This window comes from Gadus macrocephalus, chromosome 23, assembly GCF_031168955.1.
Source record: "Gadus macrocephalus chromosome 23, ASM3116895v1".
In the NCBI taxonomy this organism is placed as follows: domain Eukaryota; kingdom Metazoa; phylum Chordata; class Actinopteri; order Gadiformes; family Gadidae; genus Gadus; species Gadus macrocephalus.
The window spans coordinates 8,633,128-8,652,240 of NC_082404.1; the positions used below are offsets into that span (position 1 = coordinate 8,633,128).

The 19,113-nt window shown below is 38.9% G+C and overlaps 3 non-coding genes across 3 annotated transcripts; all 3 read right to left on the reverse strand.

Annotated features, from left to right (window-relative positions):
• Window positions 1-10,105: 10,105 nt before the first annotated feature.
• On the reverse strand, window positions 10,106-10,224 carry LOC132453006 (5S ribosomal RNA). The gene has a single exon (XR_009524551.1). It is a non-coding gene; the product is annotated as a 5S ribosomal RNA (ribosomal RNA).
• A 2,555-nt stretch (window positions 10,225-12,779) lies between these two features.
• LOC132453008 (5S ribosomal RNA) lies at window positions 12,780-12,898 on the reverse strand. The gene has a single exon (XR_009524552.1). It is a non-coding gene; the product is annotated as a 5S ribosomal RNA (ribosomal RNA).
• Window positions 12,899-15,549: 2,651 nt separating this feature from the next.
• LOC132453012 (5S ribosomal RNA) lies at window positions 15,550-15,668 on the reverse strand. The gene has a single exon (XR_009524556.1). It is a non-coding gene; the product is annotated as a 5S ribosomal RNA (ribosomal RNA).
• Window positions 15,669-19,113: the final 3,445 nt, after the last annotated feature.

Consider the following 19,113-nt stretch of genomic DNA (forward strand, 5'->3'; position numbering starts at 1 on the left):
TTTGCAACCTGCCCGGCAACAGACGATCGCGTCGTCTGTTACCAGGCAGGTTGTCAAGATGTAAACAACAGATGACGTAGGCCGGTACAATTTTCGCCCCCACGTGACAGGGGCACTATGAGAGCGCCCTTGAGTAGGGCTGGGTATCACGGCCAAGTTCCTGAATCGATTCGATTTAGATTCTGAAGGCTTTAAATCGATTAATCACGATTCGATTCGATTCAATCCGAATCGGTTCCATCCGCTCCTAGATTGAATGATAATTTTCTTAAATTGTAAGGAAATATTCTTTATAGGCTATCATCGTTAATTCATCACTAAAATCATTAATTGTGACTAAAATCTTGTAGTTGTGACTGTTAATTAACATCCTTAGCAAGATTTTACATTCTATTCAACGTGATGGCCTGCCTAATTCAATATATTAATGAAATTATCTCCATGCAACACACTGCAAAAGACATGTTTTTATTTTGTAGGCTACATTAATGACAATCCAGGCAACTATAAACAAAACTGCCTCCATCTTCCTAAAATATATAAATATAACCATTGTAAAGATTATACCATTTAAGATAAAATATTCAAGTATTATAAAACTCCTTAAATTCACATTTTTTCAACACATTAAAAAAAATAAAAAAAATAAATCGATCTCATGCCCTGTGAATCGATAGCGTGAAATTTAAACGAAATCGATCCAAAATCGATTAAATCGATTTTTTTACCCAGGCCTACCCTTGAGGTCCTTTGAGACATAAATAACAATTGTTACGATGCTCTGAATCGTAAGTCCATCTAATTGTGACTGGAGGTATTTGGGTCTTCGTCCGTTGATAATTGGGCCAAGAAATCTAGAGAAAGAGAAGGGCCCCCTCAGAATCTAAAATAGACTTAGAGGTCCCAGACGATTATGGTTAACATGATTTAAAATTATATGAAGGAGTCTTGGCCTACAACAGGTCCTCAATCATGTGGAATTAAATATCCGGTGGGGTCACTGTGGGGATGTCTGTTCAAGAGGTTCAAACAGGATATGACCTCAGGGGAATCGGAAGGAAATGACCTTCTAATGGGAGCCGTAGGAGCAGAGGAGCTGTTGGCGGCTGGATGTACCTAGGCCTAAGACATCCTCTTATCACTCATTCTCCAACCTTAATACATCAAGGATGGTTTATATGCATTATGCAATAGAGCAAATTACGTGTCGTATTGGTAACACTTTATAGTAAAGTTCAATCATGTAATTTGTAAGCCTTTAGTTAATGACAGAAACAATAATATATATCTTTAGATGATTGATAAGTGGTATGATAAAGAACCCAGTATTTTACAACCAGAGGTATTGTGTGTATATGTGTTTATTAGTCATTAAATGCAATGTAAAACTATACTATCTATTGACATCACAAAGGGGGCGTGTAAATCAAGATGATTGTCTGTACCAACCGGTAGTCTGATCTATCCATCACACATCTGGTTTATCATCATCACAGTTTAACATTACACATAAGTTCATCATTAACTACAGGCTTGTAAATTAATTATGACTTAACGTTATCATAAATTTTTACCTTATCTTTTTCCTTCAATTCTTAAATGAAGAATGATCTATCGAATTAAACCATAAAACACAAATCCAAACTCTAAATTATATATATATATATATATATATATAATATGAGATTACAATATGATATTACTTCATATTATACATACAACCAGGTTTGGTTGGTTTATCATTCTTCTATCTCTTAGAGACACAGGATCATCTTCCCTGAAGGGTTGTGTGTCTGTGTGAGTTTGTGTGCGTGTGTTTTTGTTTGTGTATTTGTGTTTGAATCTGAGTGTGAGTTTGTGTGTGTGTGTGTGTGTGTGTGTGTGTGTGTGTATGTGTGATTGTGAGATGTGTGTCTGTATGTGGTGGGGGGGGCAGGGGGCAGGGAGGGTGTGTGTGAGTCGGGGGGGGTTGAATGTGTGTGTTTGTGTGTGTGTAAGCGTGGCACGGAGACTGTGAATGTATGTGGGATGTGTGTGTGTGTGTGCGTGTGAAAGGGGGGGGCAGGGAGGGTGTGTGTGTTTTTGGGATGTGTGTGTGTGTGTCTGTGTGTGTGCGCGTATAAGCAGAGCAGGAAGAGTGTGTGTATATGTCGGAGATATATGTGCATATGCAGGGAGATTGTGTTTGTTCATGGGATATGTGTTTGTGTGTTCATGGGAAATGCATGTGTGTGTGTGTGTGTGTGTGTGTGTGTGTGTGTGAGGGGGCAGGGAGGGTGTGTGTGTACGTATGTGGGATGTGTGCGTGTGTGTACAAGGGGGCAGGGAGGGTGTGAGTGTGTGTGTGTAAGGGGGGCCGGACTATGATAGTGTGATTCAGCAGCAGTATCGATTCCCACAGATGGCTAGCAGACTCCTATTGGCTTACATAGGGAGGGGGGGCAGGACCCATCCCTGGGAGTATTTCAGACCCCAGCCATGAATGATTTGTTTTTCTACGTACTCAGTAAGTTATTTATGGCTGCCAATGTTAAAATATAAAGAGCTTCTATTAAAAAACATGAATGCGGGTGTGAACGAACGACCGAGCCTGATTCACATCGACACTGGACAACACACAAGCTGGCTCATCATAAACACCGTCCCATGTCATCCGATAGTCTCTCTTCCCCCCGCTCTGCCCAAACACGACAGTGGGGCCAGTGTGAGAGGCAAGCCCTCAGCTGGGGCCCCAGGGCCCCTATCTATCTCGTCAGCCCTCCTGCACAGTAGTCCGACTACGCTGCTGGGATAACGACCAGGGGCCCCGAGGGCAGCAGGGGCCCCGAGGGGCAGCAGTGGCCAGCACATCCTACTCTGGAGGGCAGCTGGTTCAAAGGACAAATTCCAGAGAGAGAGAGAGAGAGAGAGAGAGAGAGAGAGAGAGAGAGAGAGAGAGAGAGAGAGAGAGAGAGAGAGAGAGAGAGAGAGAGAGAGAGAGAGAGAGAGAGAGAGAGAGAGAGAGAGAGAGAGAGAGAGAGAGAGAGAGAGAGAGAGAGAGAGAGAGAGAGAGAGAGAGAGAGAGAGAGAGAGAGAAATGAAGACAGAAGGGAGAAAGAAAAGGCAATTGAGGCAGGGATAGAGACAGAGTGAGAGAAGATAGAGACAGAGTGAGAGGGGGAAACAGAGATAGTGGGACAGAGAGAGAGATATAGATACAAAGAGAGACAGTGAGAGCAAGGTATGTGTGGAGGAAGGTACAGGAGGTGGGTTTCACCTGGGCCCCTGTAACTAAAGCCCCAGCAGGCGCCCACCAGCCTCTGGTGATCTCCCCAGGCAAGGGGGCGGGGCAGGGGCCCTCCGTGCGGACCCCTGGGAGGGATGATATGCCTTAATGAAATGAAGTACCACCGCTGATTACCATCCCCATCTCTCATGCGGCCCTGACCCCCCCCTCATACTTAATATTTCCTCTGTAGTTTCTTTAAACACCATTCCTGTCATGATCTCTCTTTATGATCCCTTTCTCTCTGCATCTGCTCTGAAAGGGTGTGTGTGTTTGTGTCTGCGCACACATTTTTTACTGTGTACAAAAAAGTGTGTGTACTGAACTCTCCAATCTTCCCTATCCAGAGCTGGGACTCTCTATGTAGGTCAGGTGAACAGGTAGGTTTCCTGCCCAAGGTAAACTTCCACTAAATCCACCTTATTGTTTGAACAGGCTGACTCACACTGATCCCACCACAGAGCTGAGCTTATTCTGTTTATCCTGCTCCTTCTCTACACTACTCTGTGCTGCTAGAATGCCCAGACTGCCTGTCGAAGAATTTATCAGATAAGCAGCAGGAAACTTTACACAAGCATGGTAAATATCACAATATCAATGTAGGAATTCAACATCACCCACATCAAACTCTAGCTGGAGATCATTACATTCGTTCCACGTTTATTTAAGGTATGACATCACACTGAAACCTTTTCAGATGAGGATATCTCAAACCTTATATGGTGGTTGTTTTGGTTCCAACTTCAATCACAAACATCTGTAGCAGCAAATGACATTTATTTTTATGTTGATACTAAAACCAAATCGAGGAATATATGGTTTATCTGACTGCTAAGTACACTTAAGGTTTAATCAGAATGACCTCAGCTGCCGAGTCAAGCTCTGTGTTATCGCTAAACTGTATCCATTCAGATACTCTGGAGCACTCCAGCTGCTTCGCCCAGTGGTGTTAGCGTTAAATTGTAACTATTCCAGGGCTCCAGACTAACTTTTTTCACTAGGAGCACTGTGGCCCCTAACTGAAAATTTTAGGGGCACAACCAAAAATTGTAGGGGCACACACCGCAGATTATTGCATTGTTCATAGAAAGTCATATTTGTGACAAAAGCATTCTCTCTTATAAAATATTAGATAAGTTAATTCATCTGTTGATATCTTTAATGATCATCACAAAAGTAGGAAGTGATTAGCAAACTCTTGAGTAGCAAACCCAGATGTACATATATATTTTTGAAAATCACGCATGGAAATGTACAGAAAAAAAATTGTTGCATCGAGATGCATCGATAATCGCTTCAGAATCTAATCGTTGACCTCATAATCGGAATCGAATCGTGAGGTGCCAAGAGATTCCCGACCCTACTAGATGCAGGTCGGAAGAACGAGTCAATAGTTTGCGAATTGTTCAAACACACGTAGCAGGTTGTGAAATCTTTCCCCTTCTCACAGAGACGTTTACGCACGCTCAATATTTAATCCGTAGGACCCTCCCCCTCCATAAATTAGCCACTAACAGTGGCAATTCCCTATCTTTCTCACACACACATTTACTGGTCACACATGTGCGACCAGATGTAAAATTCAGTTGCACACTCACAAATTTTGGTCGCATAATGCGACCATTTGGTCGCAGTCTGGAGCCCTGTATTCAGATACTCAAGCCTCTGGCTGCTTAGCCTTTTGGTGTTAGCGTTAAATTAGAGCCACTTAGATACACAGGACTCCAGCTGCTTTGCTAGCAGTGTTAGTGCCAAAATGCAGCAGGTCAGACACCCGGAACTGCTGCTGCTTAGCAGGAGGTATCGCTTCAGATACACGGCACTCCAGCTGTGTCCGACTGACGATATGTGGAGGAATGTGTTTCCCGGCTTTCTGTTAGCAATGTTTGAAATATTTAAACACTTTAACCAGAGGAAGTTGATGATGCAGTACAAGTCAACATTAGACACTCCTTCCTAAAAAAATTACTGAATGAATGAAGAAGATAAGCGATTAGTTGTACAATGTGATGCTCATCTGTAGAGGTCAATCAGTTAGTTCAATTGACCGTGTCAGTGTTTAATGCAATGGAGCTCCTCCTTAATGACCGATCTCTGTACTGTCTAACCCCTACCTCCTCCTTAATGACCGATCTCTGTACTGCCTAACCCCTACCTCCTCCTTAATGATCGATATCTGTACTGATTAACCCCTACTTGCTCCTTAATGACCTGTCTCCGCACTGTTTAACACCTGACTGCTTAATGAGCTGGCTCTGGACTGTCTGACCCCTAACTGCTCCTAATTTACCTTTCTCTGTACTGTCTAACCCCTACCTTCTCCCTGATTACATATCTTAATTAGCTGAAGTTGCTTTGGATTGAGTCTGCTAAAAGGCTCAATAGTAAAAAGCAGTTTGACTAGTCCATAGAGAATAAATCGCAAGATAGAAATATCCAAACTTCCAAAGGCTCTTACACACCAAACCGACATCAAAGAACTAGCCAATACGAAGGCAGGCTGCTGCGCTGCCTCACGTCACCTGTGTCTTGGTCAAAAGATTGCATTGGAAGGCACTGCAAAGTCTACAGCCAACGGCGAACTAGCAGGAATGTTCCTCACCTGAGTGAGAGGAAATAACCAGCAGGAGAAGACAGTCTGTATTTGTCTTTCAAAAAGGAACCCCGGAGGACATTGGACTGCGGATACAAACACCAAACAAAGCAGCGTTGGCCAATCATTTCACACCACTCTCGCTCAGACAGATTCATAATATAGCTACTTCTAATCGAGAATGTGCAAAAAATGCTGGAAAGTCTGATGAGATGAAGGAGGGAAATTGAGAAAATCCCTTTGTGCCTACTTCCGTCCCTTCCTAAGCATTGATTTGCTTAAGCCGAATAGCAAATCAGTCTCTGAATCATCATGTTGAATTGGCCAATAGAACGCACTCAAGGGCCGACTACTTCAAACGTTATGGGACCCACCGAAGAAGCAAGGGCCCCAGACACTCACCGATGGCCCCTACATTGGTTGGCTCAGCGTGTCAGGGCCATAATACCACAAATACCCCCTCCTCCCCTACCAACCCCTCATTTCTCACCTTCTTCTCAAATCACAGGCAGTAAATACCAGTCAGTCTCAATATCCTGGCTGGGAAACACTATCAAAGGAAGACAGGTTTCCCTTGCATGACAGAAGCTCCCTTAGGAGAATGATACGAATGACAAACAGTTTCTCGGTAAACCGCCCCTCCCCCCTGCCCAGCGGGGGTTAACAGAACCTCAGACCTCCTGTCTGAGGGTCGGTAAACCCCCGGTCTCTGGCACTTGGGTGGTGACTTTATTTACAGTTTACAAAGGGGACAGTTGTCCCTTTACGGTTGTTCCATTAGAAGAGACAGAACTCTGCCCTCACACCTCATCTCTGGCCGCCGGCACGGTCATATATTCACACGTGAGCAAGGAGAGACAATGGGGACTCAGATGAGTAGAGTAGCACCTCCATAACCAATGAGATACCCCCCTGAGCAGTGTACTGAAAGAGGATTGGCTGGGTTGTTTTCAAAGCGGGAGTAAATATTATTAATGAAAACACGACCGATTAATGACGACCGATAAAAAACGACAGTGTTACCCCTTAAGGTTTTTTTCATGACGACCGATAAAAACAACAGTGTTACCCCTTATGTTTTTTTCATGACGACCGATAAAAAACGACAGTGTTACCCCTTATGTTTTTTTCATGACGACCGATAAAAAACGACAGTGTTACCCCTTATGTTTTTTTCATGACGACCGATAAAAAACGACAGTGTTACCCCTTATGGTTTTTTTCATGACGACCAAAGAAAAACGACAGTGTCACACCGCATGTTTATTTGATAAAAACGACAGTGTTACCCCCTATGTTTTATTCTATACATTTCGACTGTTTTACCCCTTATGGATTTTTCATGACGACAGATAAAAACAAGTGTTACCCCTTGTGTTTTTATTTCATGCAATAGACATGATAGCATTACGTTTCAAATTAAAGATATTGTGATTTCCACAGATATTTAGCCACGGCCGCCAGTGAGTTAGGCAGAGTACACTCCACTGCACCACTGATGCGATGAAAATTCACAATGATCAATCATCAATAAAGAGGATATACATGACATTAAAATGTATGTGTGTTTTTCTATTATTTCCCTTATGTTACGACTGATAAAAAACGGCTGTGTTACCCCTTATATTTTTTTCATGACGACCGATAAAAACAACAGTGTTTCCCCTTATGTTTTTTTTCATGACGACCGATAAAAAATGACAGTGTTACCCCTTATGTTTTTTTCATGACGACCGATAAAAAACAAGTGTTACCCCTTATGTTTTTTTCATGACGACCGATAAAAAACAAGTGTTACCCCTTATGTTTTTTTCATGACGACCAATAAAAAACAACAGTGTTACCCCTTATGTTTTTTTTCATGACGACTGATAAAAAACGACAGTGTTACCCCTTATGTTTTTTTCATGACGACCGATATAAAACAACAGTGTTACCCCTTGTGTTTTTTTTCATGACGACCAATAAAAAACAACAGCGTTACCCCTTGTGTTTTTTTTCATGACGACCAAAGAAAAACGACAGTGTCACCCCCTATGTTTTATTCTATACATTTTGACTGTGTTACCCCTTATATTTTTTTCATGACGACCGATAAAAAACGACAGTGTTACCCCCTGTGTTAATTAGTCGTAACATAATTATTTCCCTTATGTTACGACTGATAAAAAACGACAGTGTTACCCCTTATATTTTTTTCATGACGACCGATAAAAACGACAGTGTTACCCCTTATGTTTTTTTTCATGACTAGCAATAAAAAACAACAGTGTTACCCCTTGTGTTTTTTTTCATGACGACCAAAGAAAAACGACAGTGTCACCCCTCATGTTTCATTTGATAAAAACGACAGTGTTACCCCCTATGTTTTATTCTATACATTTTGACTGTGTTACCCCTTATATTTTTTTCATGACGACCGATAAAAAACGACAGTGTTACCCCCTGTGTTAATTAGTCGTACCATAATTATTTCCCTTATGTTACGACTGATAAAAAACGACAGTGTTACCCCTTATATTTTTTTCATGACGACCGATAAAAACGACAGTGTTACCCCTTATGTTTTTTTTCATGACTAGCAATAAAAAACAACAGTGTTACCCCTTGTGTTTTTTTTCATGACGACCAATAAAAAGCAACAGTGTTACCCCTTATGTTTTTTTCATGATGACCGATAAAAAACGACAGTGTTACCCCTTATGTTTTTTTTGATGATGACCAATAAAAAACAAGTGTTACCCCTTATGTTTTTTTCATGACGACCGATAAAAAACGACAGTGTTACCCCTTATGTTTTTTTTCATGACGACCAAAGAAAAACGACAGTGTCACCCCGCATGTTTCATTTGATAAAAACGACAGTGTTACCCCCTATGTTTTATTCTATACATTTCGACTGTGTTACCCCTTATGGATTTTTCATGACGACAGATAAAAACAAGTGTTACCCCTTGTGTTTTTATTTCATGCAATAGACATGATAGCATTACGTTTCAAATTAAAGATATTGTGTTTTCCACAGAAATTGAGCCACGGCCGCCAGTGAGTTAGGCAGAGTACACTCCACTGCACCACTGATGCGATGAAAATTCACAATGATCAATCATCAATAAAGAGGATATACATGACATTAAAATGTATGTGTGTTTTTCTATTATTTCCCTTATGTTACGACTGATAAAAAACGACCGTGTTACGCCTTATATTTTTTTCATGACGACCGATAAAAACAACAGTGTTTCCCCTTATGTTTTTTTTCATGACGACCGATAAAAAACGACAGTGTTACCCCTTATGTTTTTTTCATGACGACCAATAAAAAACAACAGTGTTACCCCTTATGTTTTTTTCATGACGACCGATAAAAAACGACAGTGTTACCCCTTATGTTTTTTTTCATGACGACCAATAAAAAACAACAGCGTTACCCCTTTTGTTTTGTTTTTCATGACGACCGATAAAAAACGACAGTGTTAGCCCTTATGTTTTTTTTCATGACGACCGATAAAAAACGAGTGTTACCCCTTATGTTTTTTTCATGACGACCGATAAAAAACAACAGTGTTACCCCTTGTGTTTTTATTTCATGACGACCAATAAAAAACAACAGCGTTACCCCTTTTGTTTTGTTTTTCATGACGACCGATAAAAAACGACAGTGTTACCCCTTATGTTTTTTTTCATGACGGCCGATAAAAAACGACAGTGTTACCCCTTATGTTTTTTTCATGACGACCGATAAAAAACAACAGTGTTACCCCTTATGTTTTTTTCATGACGACCAATAAAAAACAACAGTGTTACCCCTTATGTTTTTTTCATGACGACCAATAAAAAACAACAGTGTTACCCCTTATGTTTTTTTTCATGACGACTGATAAAAAACGACAGTGTTACTTATGTTTTTTTCATGACGACCGATATAAAACAACAGTGTTACCCCTTGTGTTTTTTTTCAGGACGACCAATAAAAAACAACAGCGTTACCCCTTATGTTTTTTTTCATGACGACTGATAAAAAAACGACAGTGTTACCCCTTGTGTTTTTTTTCATGACGACCAATAAAAAACAACAGCGTTACCCCTTTTGTTTTGTTTTTCATGACGACCGATAAAAAACGACAGTGTTAGCCCTCATGTTTTTTTTCATGACGACCGATAAAAAACGAGTGTTACCCCTTATGTTTTTTTTCATGACGACTGATAAAAAACGACAGTGCCACCTATAGGCCACCACCCGACACCACTTACAGCACCTGGTATTCCCAGGCGGTCTCCCATCCAGGTACTAACCAGGCCCGACCCTGCTTAGCTTCCGAGATCAGACGAGATCGGGCGTGTTCAGGGTGGTATGGCTGCCGAAAAAAACAACAGTGTTACCCCTTATGTTTTTTTTCATGACGACCGATAAAAAACGACAGTGTTACCCCTTATGTTTTTTTCATGACGACCGATAAAAAACGACAGTGTTACCCCGCATGTTTCATTTGATAAAAACGACAGTGTTACCCCCTATGTTTTATTCTATACATTTCGACTGTGTTACCCCTTATGGATTTTTCATGATGACAGATAAAAACAAGTGTTACCCCTTGTGTTTTTATTTCATGACGACCAATAAAAAACAACAGCGTTACCCCTTTTGTTTTGTTTTTCATGACGACCGATAAAAAACGAGTGTTACCCCTTATGTTTTTTTTCATGACGACCGATAAAAAACAACAGTTACCCCTTATGTTTTTTTCATGACGACCAATAAAAAACAACAGTGTTACCCCTCATGTTTTTTTCATGACGACCAATAAAAAACGACAGTGTTACCCCTTATGTTTTTTTTCATGACGACCGATAAAAAACTACAGTGTTACCCCTTATGTTTTTTTCATGACGACCGATAAAAAACGACAGTGTTACCCCTTATGTTTTTTTTCATGACGACCGATAAAAAACGACAGTGTTACCCCTTATGTTTTTTTCATGACGACCGATAAAAAACGACAGTGTTACCCCTTATGTTTTTTTTCATGACGACCAATAAAAAACAACAGTGTTACCCCTTATATTTTTTTCATGACGACCGATAAAAACAACAGTGTTACCCCTTATGTTTTTTTTCATGACGACCGATAAAAAACGAGCGTTACCCCTTATGTTTTTTTCATGACGACCGATAAAGAACGACAGTGTTACCCCTTATTTTTTTTTTCATGACGACCAATAAAAAACAACAGTGTTACCCCTTATGGTTTTTTTCATGATGACCAAAGAAAAACGACAGTGTCACCCCGCATGTTTCATTTGATAAAATCGACAGTGTTACCCCCTATGTTTTATTCTATACATTTCGACTGTGTTACCCCTTATGGATTTTTCATGACGACAGATAAAAACAAGTGTTACCCCTTTTGTTTTGTTTTTCATGACGACCGATAAAAAACGACAGTGTTACCCCTTATGTTTTTTTTCATGACGACCGATAAAAAACGACAGTGTTACCCCCTATGTTTTATTCTATACATTTCGACTGTGTTACCCCTTATGGATTTTTCATGACGACAGATAAAAACAAGTGTTACCCCTTGTGTTTTTATTTCATGCAATAGACATGATAGCATTACGTTTCAAATTAAAGATATTGTGTTTTCCACAGAAATTGAGCCACGGCCGCCAGTGAGTTAGGCAGAGTACACTCCACTGCACCACTGATGCGATGAAAATTCACAATGATCAATCATCAATAAAGAGGATATACATGACATTAAAATGTATGTGTGTTTTTCTATTATTTCCCTTATGTTACGACTGATAAAAAACGACCGTGTTACGCCTTATATTTTTTTCATGACGACCGATAAAAACAACAGTGTTTCCCCTTATGTTTTTTTTCATGACGACCGATAAAAAACGACAGTGTTACCCCTTATGTTTTTTTCATGACGACCAATAAAAAACAACAGTGTTACCCCTTATGTTTTTTTCATGACGACCGATAAAAAACGACAGTGTTACCCCTTATGTTTTTTTTCATGACGACCAATAAAAAACAACAGCGTTACCCCTTTTGTTTTGTTTTTCATGACGACCGATAAAAAACGACAGTGTTAGCCCTTATGTTTTTTTTCATGACGACCGATAAAAAACGAGTGTTACCCCTTATGTTTTTTTCATGACGACCGATAAAAAACAACAGTGTTACCCCTTGTGTTTTTATTTCATGACGACCAATAAAAAACAACAGCGTTACCCCTTTTGTTTTGTTTTTCATGACGACCGATAAAAAACGACAGTGTTACCCCTTATGTTTTTTTTCATGACGACCGATAAAAAACGACAGTGTTACCCCTTATGTTTTTTTCATGACGACCGATAAAAAACAACAGTGTTACCCCTTATGTTTTTTTCATGACGACCAATAAAAAACAACAGTGTTACCCCTTATGTTTTTTTCATGACGACCAATAAAAAACAACAGTGTTACCCCTTATGTTTTTTTTCATGACGACTGATAAAAAACGACAGTGTTACTTATGTTTTTTTCATGACGACCGATATAAAACAACAGTGTTACCCCTTGTGTTTTTTTTCAGGACGACCAATAAAAAACAACAGCGTTACCCCTTATGTTTTTTTTCATGACGACTGATAAAAAAACGACAGTGTTACCCCTTGTGTTTTTTTTCATGACGACCAATAAAAAACAACAGCGTTACCCCTTTTGTTTTGTTTTTCATGACGACCGATAAAAAACGACAGTGTTAGCCCTCATGTTTTTTTTCATGACGACCGATAAAAAACGAGTGTTACCCCTTATGTTTTTTTCATGACGACCAATAAAAAACAACAGTGTTACCCCTTATGTTTTTTTTCATGACGACTGATAAAAAACGACAGTGCCACCTATAGGCCACCACCCGACACCACTTACAGCACCTGGTATTCCCAGGCGGTCTCCCATCCAGGTACTAACCAGGCCCGACCCTGCTTAGCTTCCGAGATCAGACGAGATCGGGCGTGTTCAGGGTGGTATGGCTGCCGAAAAAAACAACAGTGTTACCCCTTATGTTTTTTTTCATGACGACCGATAAAAAACGACAGTGTTACCCATTATGTTTTTTTCATGACGACCGATAAAAAATGACAGTGTTACCCCGCATGTTTCATTTGATAAAAACGACAGTGTTACCCCCTATGTTTTATTCTATACATTTCGACTGTGTTACCCCTTATGGATTTTTCATGATGACAGATAAAAACAAGTGTTACCCCTTGTGTTTTTATTTCATGACGACCAATAAAAAACAACAGCGTTACCCCTTTTGTTTTGTTTTTCATGACGACCGATAAAAAACGAGTGTTACCCCTTATGTTTTTTTTCATGACGACCGATAAAAAACAACAGTGTTACCCCTTATGTTTTTTTCATGACGACCAATAAAAAACAACAGTGTTACCCCTCATGTTTTTTTCATGACGACCAATAAAAAACGACAGTGTTACCCCTTATGTTTTTTTTCATGACGACCGATAAAAAACAACAGTGTTACCCCTTATGTTTTTTTTCATGACGACCGATAAAAAACGACAGTGTTACCCCTTATGTTTTTTTTCATGACGACCGATAAAAAACTACAGTGTTACCCCTTATGTTTTTTTCATGACGACCGATAAAAAACGACAGTGTTACCCCTTATGTTTTTTTTCATGACGACCGATAAAAAACGACAGTGTTACCCCTTATGTTTTTTTCATGATGACCGATAAAAAACGACAGTGTTACCCCTTATGTTTTTTTTCATGACGACCAATAAAAAACAACAGTGTTACCCCTTATATTTTTTTCATGACGACCGATAAAAACAACAGTGTTACCCCTTATGTTTTTTTTCATGACGACCGATAAAAAACGAGTGTTACCCCTTATGTTTTTTTCATGACGACCGATAAAGAACGACAGTGTTACCCCTTATTTTTTTTTTCATGACGACCAATAAAAAACAACAGTGTTACCCCTTATGGTTTTTTTCATGATGACCAAAGAAAAACGACAGTGTCACCCCGCATGTTTCATTTGATAAAAACGACAGTGTTACCCCCTATGTTTTATTCTATACATTTCGACTGTGTTACCCCTTATGGATTTTTCATGACGACAGATAAAAACAAGTGTTACCCCTTTTGTTTTGTTTTTCATGACGACCGATAAAAAACGACAGTGTTACCCCTTATGTTTTTTTTCATGACGACCGATAAAAAACGACAGTGTTACCCCCTATGTTTTATTCTATACATTTCGACTGTGTTACCCCTTATGGATTTTTCATGACGACAGATAAAAACAAGTGTTACCCCTTGTGTTTTTATTTCATGCAATAGACATGATAGCATTACGTTTCAAATTAAAGATATTGTGTTTTCCACAGAAATTGAGCCACGGCCGCCAGTGAGTTAGGCAGAGTACACTCCACTGCACCACTGATGCGATGAAAATTCACAATGATCAATCATCAATAAAGAGGATATACATGACATTAAAATGTATGTGTGTTTTTCTATTATTTCCCTTATGTTACGACTGATAAAAAACGACTGTGTTACGCCTTATATTTTTTTCATGACGACCGATAAAAACAACAGTGTTTCCCCTTATGTTTTTTTTCATGACGACCGATAAAAAACGACAGTGTTACCCCTTATGTTTTTTTCATGACGACCAATAAAAAACAACAGTGTTACCCCTTATGTTTTTTTCATGACGACCGATAAAAAACGACAGTGTTACCCCTTATGTTTTTTTTCATGACGACCAATAAAAAACAACAGCGTTACCCCTTTTGTTTTGTTTTTCATGACGACCGATAAAAAACGACAGTGTTAGCCCTTATGTTTTTTTTCATGACGACCGATAAAAAACGAGTGTTACCCCTTATGTTTTTTTCATGACGACCGATAAAAAACAACAGTGTTACCCCTTGTGTTTTTATTTCATGACGACCAATAAAAAACAACAGCGTTACCCCTTTTGTTTTGTTTTTCATGACGACCGATAAAAAACGACAGTGTTACCCCTTATGTTTTTTTTCATGACGACCGATAAAAAACGACAGTGTTACCCCTTATGTTTTTTTCATGACGACCGATAAAAAACAACAGTGTTACCCCTTATGTTTTTTTCATGACGACCAATAAAAAACAACAGTGTTACCCCTTATGTTTTTTTCATGACGACCAATAAAAAACAACAGTGTTACCCCTTATGTTTTTTTTCATGACGACTGATAAAAAACGACAGTGTTACTTATGTTTTTTTCATGACGACCGATATAAAACAACAGTGTTACCCCTTGTGTTTTTTTTCAGGACGACCAATAAAAAACAACAGCGTTACCCCTTATGTTTTTTTTCATGACGACTGATAAAAAAACGACAGTGTTACCCCTTGTGTTTTTTTTCATGACGACCAATAAAAAACAACAGCGTTACCCCTTTTGTTTTGTTTTTCATGACGACCGATAAAAAACGACAGTGTTAGCCCTCATGTTTTTTTTCATGACGACTGATAAAAAACGAGTGTTACCCCTTATGTTTTTTTCATGACGACCAATAAAAAACAACAGTGTTACCCCTTATGTTTTTTTTCATGACGACTGATAAAAAACGACAGTGCCACCTATAGGCCACCACCCGACACCACTTACAGCACCTGGTATTCCCAGGCGGTCTCCCATCCAGGTACTAACCAGGCCCGACCCTGCTTAGCTTCCGAGATCAGACGAGATCGGGCGTGTTCAGGGTGGTATGGCTGCCGAAAAAAACAACAGTGTTACCCCTTATGTTTTTTTTCATGACGACCGATAAAAAACGACAGTGTTACCCCTTATGTTTTTTTCATGACGACCGATAAAAAACGACAGTGTTACCCCGCATGTTTCATTTGATAAAAACGACAGTGTTACCCCCTATGTTTTATTCTATACATTTCGACTGTGTTACCCCTTATGGATTTTTCATGATGACAGATAAAAACAAGTGTTACCCCTTGTGTTTTTATTTCATGACGACCAATAAAAAACAACAGCGTTACCCCTTTTGTTTTGTTTTTCATGACGACCGATAAAAAACGAGTGTTACCCCTTATGTTTTTTTTCATGACGACCGATAAAAAACAACAGTGTTACCCCTTATGTTTTTTTCATGACGACCAATAAAAAACAACAGTGTTACCCCTCATGTTTTTTTCATGACGACCAATAAAAAACGACAGTGTTACCCCTTATGTTTTTTTTCATGACGACCGATAAAAAACAACAGTGTTACCCCTTATGTTTTTTTTCATGACGACCGATAAAAAACGACAGTGTTACCCCTTATGTTTTTTTTCATGACGACCGATAAAAAACTACAGTGTTACCCCTTATGTTTTTTTCATGACGACCGATAAAAAACGACAGTGTTACCCCTTATGTTTTTTTTCATGACGACCGATAAAAAACGACAGTGTTACCCCTTATGTTTTTTTCATGACGACCGATAAAAAACGACAGTGTTACCCCTTATGTTTTTTTTCATGACGACCAATAAAAAACAACAGTGTTACCCCTTATATTTTTTTCATGACGACCGATAAAGAACGACAGTGTTACCCCTTATTTTTTTTTTCATGACGACCGATAAAAAACAACAGTGTTACCCCTTATGGTTTTTTTCATGATGACCAAAGAAAAACGACAGTGTCACCCCGCATGTTTCATTTGATAAAAACGACAGTGTTACCCCCTATGTTTTATTCTATACATTTCGACTGTGTTACCCCTTATGGATTTTTCATGACGACAGATAAAAACAAGTGTTACCCCTTTTGTTTTGTTTTTCATGACGACCGATAAAAAACGACAGTGTTACCCCTTATGTTTTTTTTCATGACGACCGATAAAAAACGACAGTGTTACCCCTTATGTTTTTTTCATGACGACCGATAAAAAACAACAGTGTTACCCCTTATGTTTTTTTCATGACGACCAATAAAAAACAACAGTTACCCCTCATGTTTTTTTTCATGACGACTGATAAAAAACGACAGTGTTACCCCTTATGTTTTTTTCATGACGACCGATATAAAACAACAGTGTTACCCCTTGTGTTTTTTTTCATGACGACCAATAAAAAACAACAGCGTTACCCCTTATGTTTTTTTTCATGACGACTGATAAAAAACAACAGCGTTACCCCTTATGTATTTTTCCAATAAATAACAACAGTGTTACCCCTTATGGTTTTTTTCATGACGACCGATAAAAACAACAGTGTTACCCCTTATGTTTTTTTTCATAATAATAAATAAATAATACATTTCAAGACACCCAAGGTCACCTATCTTCATGACGACCGATAAAAAACGAGTGTTACCCCTTATGTTTTTTTTCATGACGACCAAAGAAAAACGACAGTGTCACCCCTCATGTTTCATTTGATAAAAACGACAGTGTTACCCCCTATGTTTTATTCTATACATTTCGACTGTGTTACCCCTTATATTTTTTTCATGACGACCGATAAAAAACGACAGTGTTACCCCTTGTGTTTTTTTTCATGACGACCAATAAAAAACAACAGCGTTACCCCTTATGTATTTTTCCAATAAATAACAACAGTGTTACCCCTTATGGTTTTTTTCATGACGACCGATAAAAACAACAGTGTTACCCCTTATGTTTTTTTTCATAATAATAAATAAATAATACATTTCAAGACACCCAAGGTCACCTATCTTCATGACGACCGATAAAAAACGAGTGTTACCCCTTATGTTTTTTTCATGACGACCGATAAAAACAACAGTGTTACCCCTTATGTTTTTTTTCATGACGACCGATAAAAAACGACAGTGTTACCCCTTATGTTTTTTTCATGACGACCGATAAAAAACGACAGTGTTACCCCTTATGTTTTTTTCATGACGACCGATAAAAAACGACAGTGTTACCCCTTATGTTTTTTTTCATGACGACCAATAAAAAACAACAGTGTTACCCCTTATATTTTTTTCATGACGACCGATAAAAACAACAGTGTTACCCCTTATGTTTTTTTTCATGATGACCGATAAAAAACGACAGTGTTACCCCTTATGTTTTTTTCATGACGACCGATAAAAAACAACAGTGTTACCCCTTATGGTTTTTCATGACGACCAAAGAAAAACGACAGTGTCACCCCGCATGTTTCATTTGATAAAAACGACAGTGTTACCCCCTATGTTTTATTCTATACATTTCGACTGAGAAAGGCGACGAAGAATAAGAAGGGGGGTTCCAGTCTGTGTAAACGGGAACTCCCACCACACGAGAACGCCCATTTGTGTCTGCAGTGGGATGATATTGCTCAGAGCGGGTCTTTTCGGCGGCTGGACTGACGGTCACCAGGCTGCGGTCGCGTCTGACCCCAGAGCATGTCAACATGCTCATCTTTCTGAACAAAAATCCGTAGACTGGTTGGTTAAGTTATAACATGATTGTTTTTTTTGATATTATTAATGTTATTATTTTGGGAAGAAACTAGGGTTGTGTATATTTTTAGTTATGTTTATGAGCACCGGCTTCGAGCTGCATGCTCCGTTGCTTCGAGCAGAGTAGCGCATAACTATTGAACGGATCTGGTTTAACGGAGTTGTTCATCTAATAATAAAGATCCCAATGAGGAAAACACGCTGCATTTGTATTTTCATTTCATTTTTAATATAATTTTTTTTTTAAATGTAATATAAAATCTCATCTCAATATAAAATATTAACGATTAATCGACTAATTGATCGTTATTTCTCCCGACGATCGACTAAGACAACTTAATCGAATGCCCATCCCTAATCAATATCAATAAAAAACTAACAATCTCCTGTCATCTGAGAGAAATTAAGATGATTTAATAATTTTTTAACCATTAGTATTTACCGGTTAACAATGGACATCCCTTATATACTGTATATATATAAATGTATATCATACATTGTATGTTTTTTTTGTATTATTTTTTTTATCATTTAATATTACTTTTAATAGTTCCGGGATGTTGGAGCAACTTCTTTTATAGCAACTTCTTCTTGCAGTTGCAGGTCTCCCGACAAAACCGTGTAAAAATGATCCTAGAACATAGCTGGACGACGTTCCCTCTCCTCGGTGTATAAACAGACGGTCCAAGTTTGCTGGTTAATGACTTCATTGAGGCAGGGAGGCCTGGAGCTCACTTACATAACCGTCAG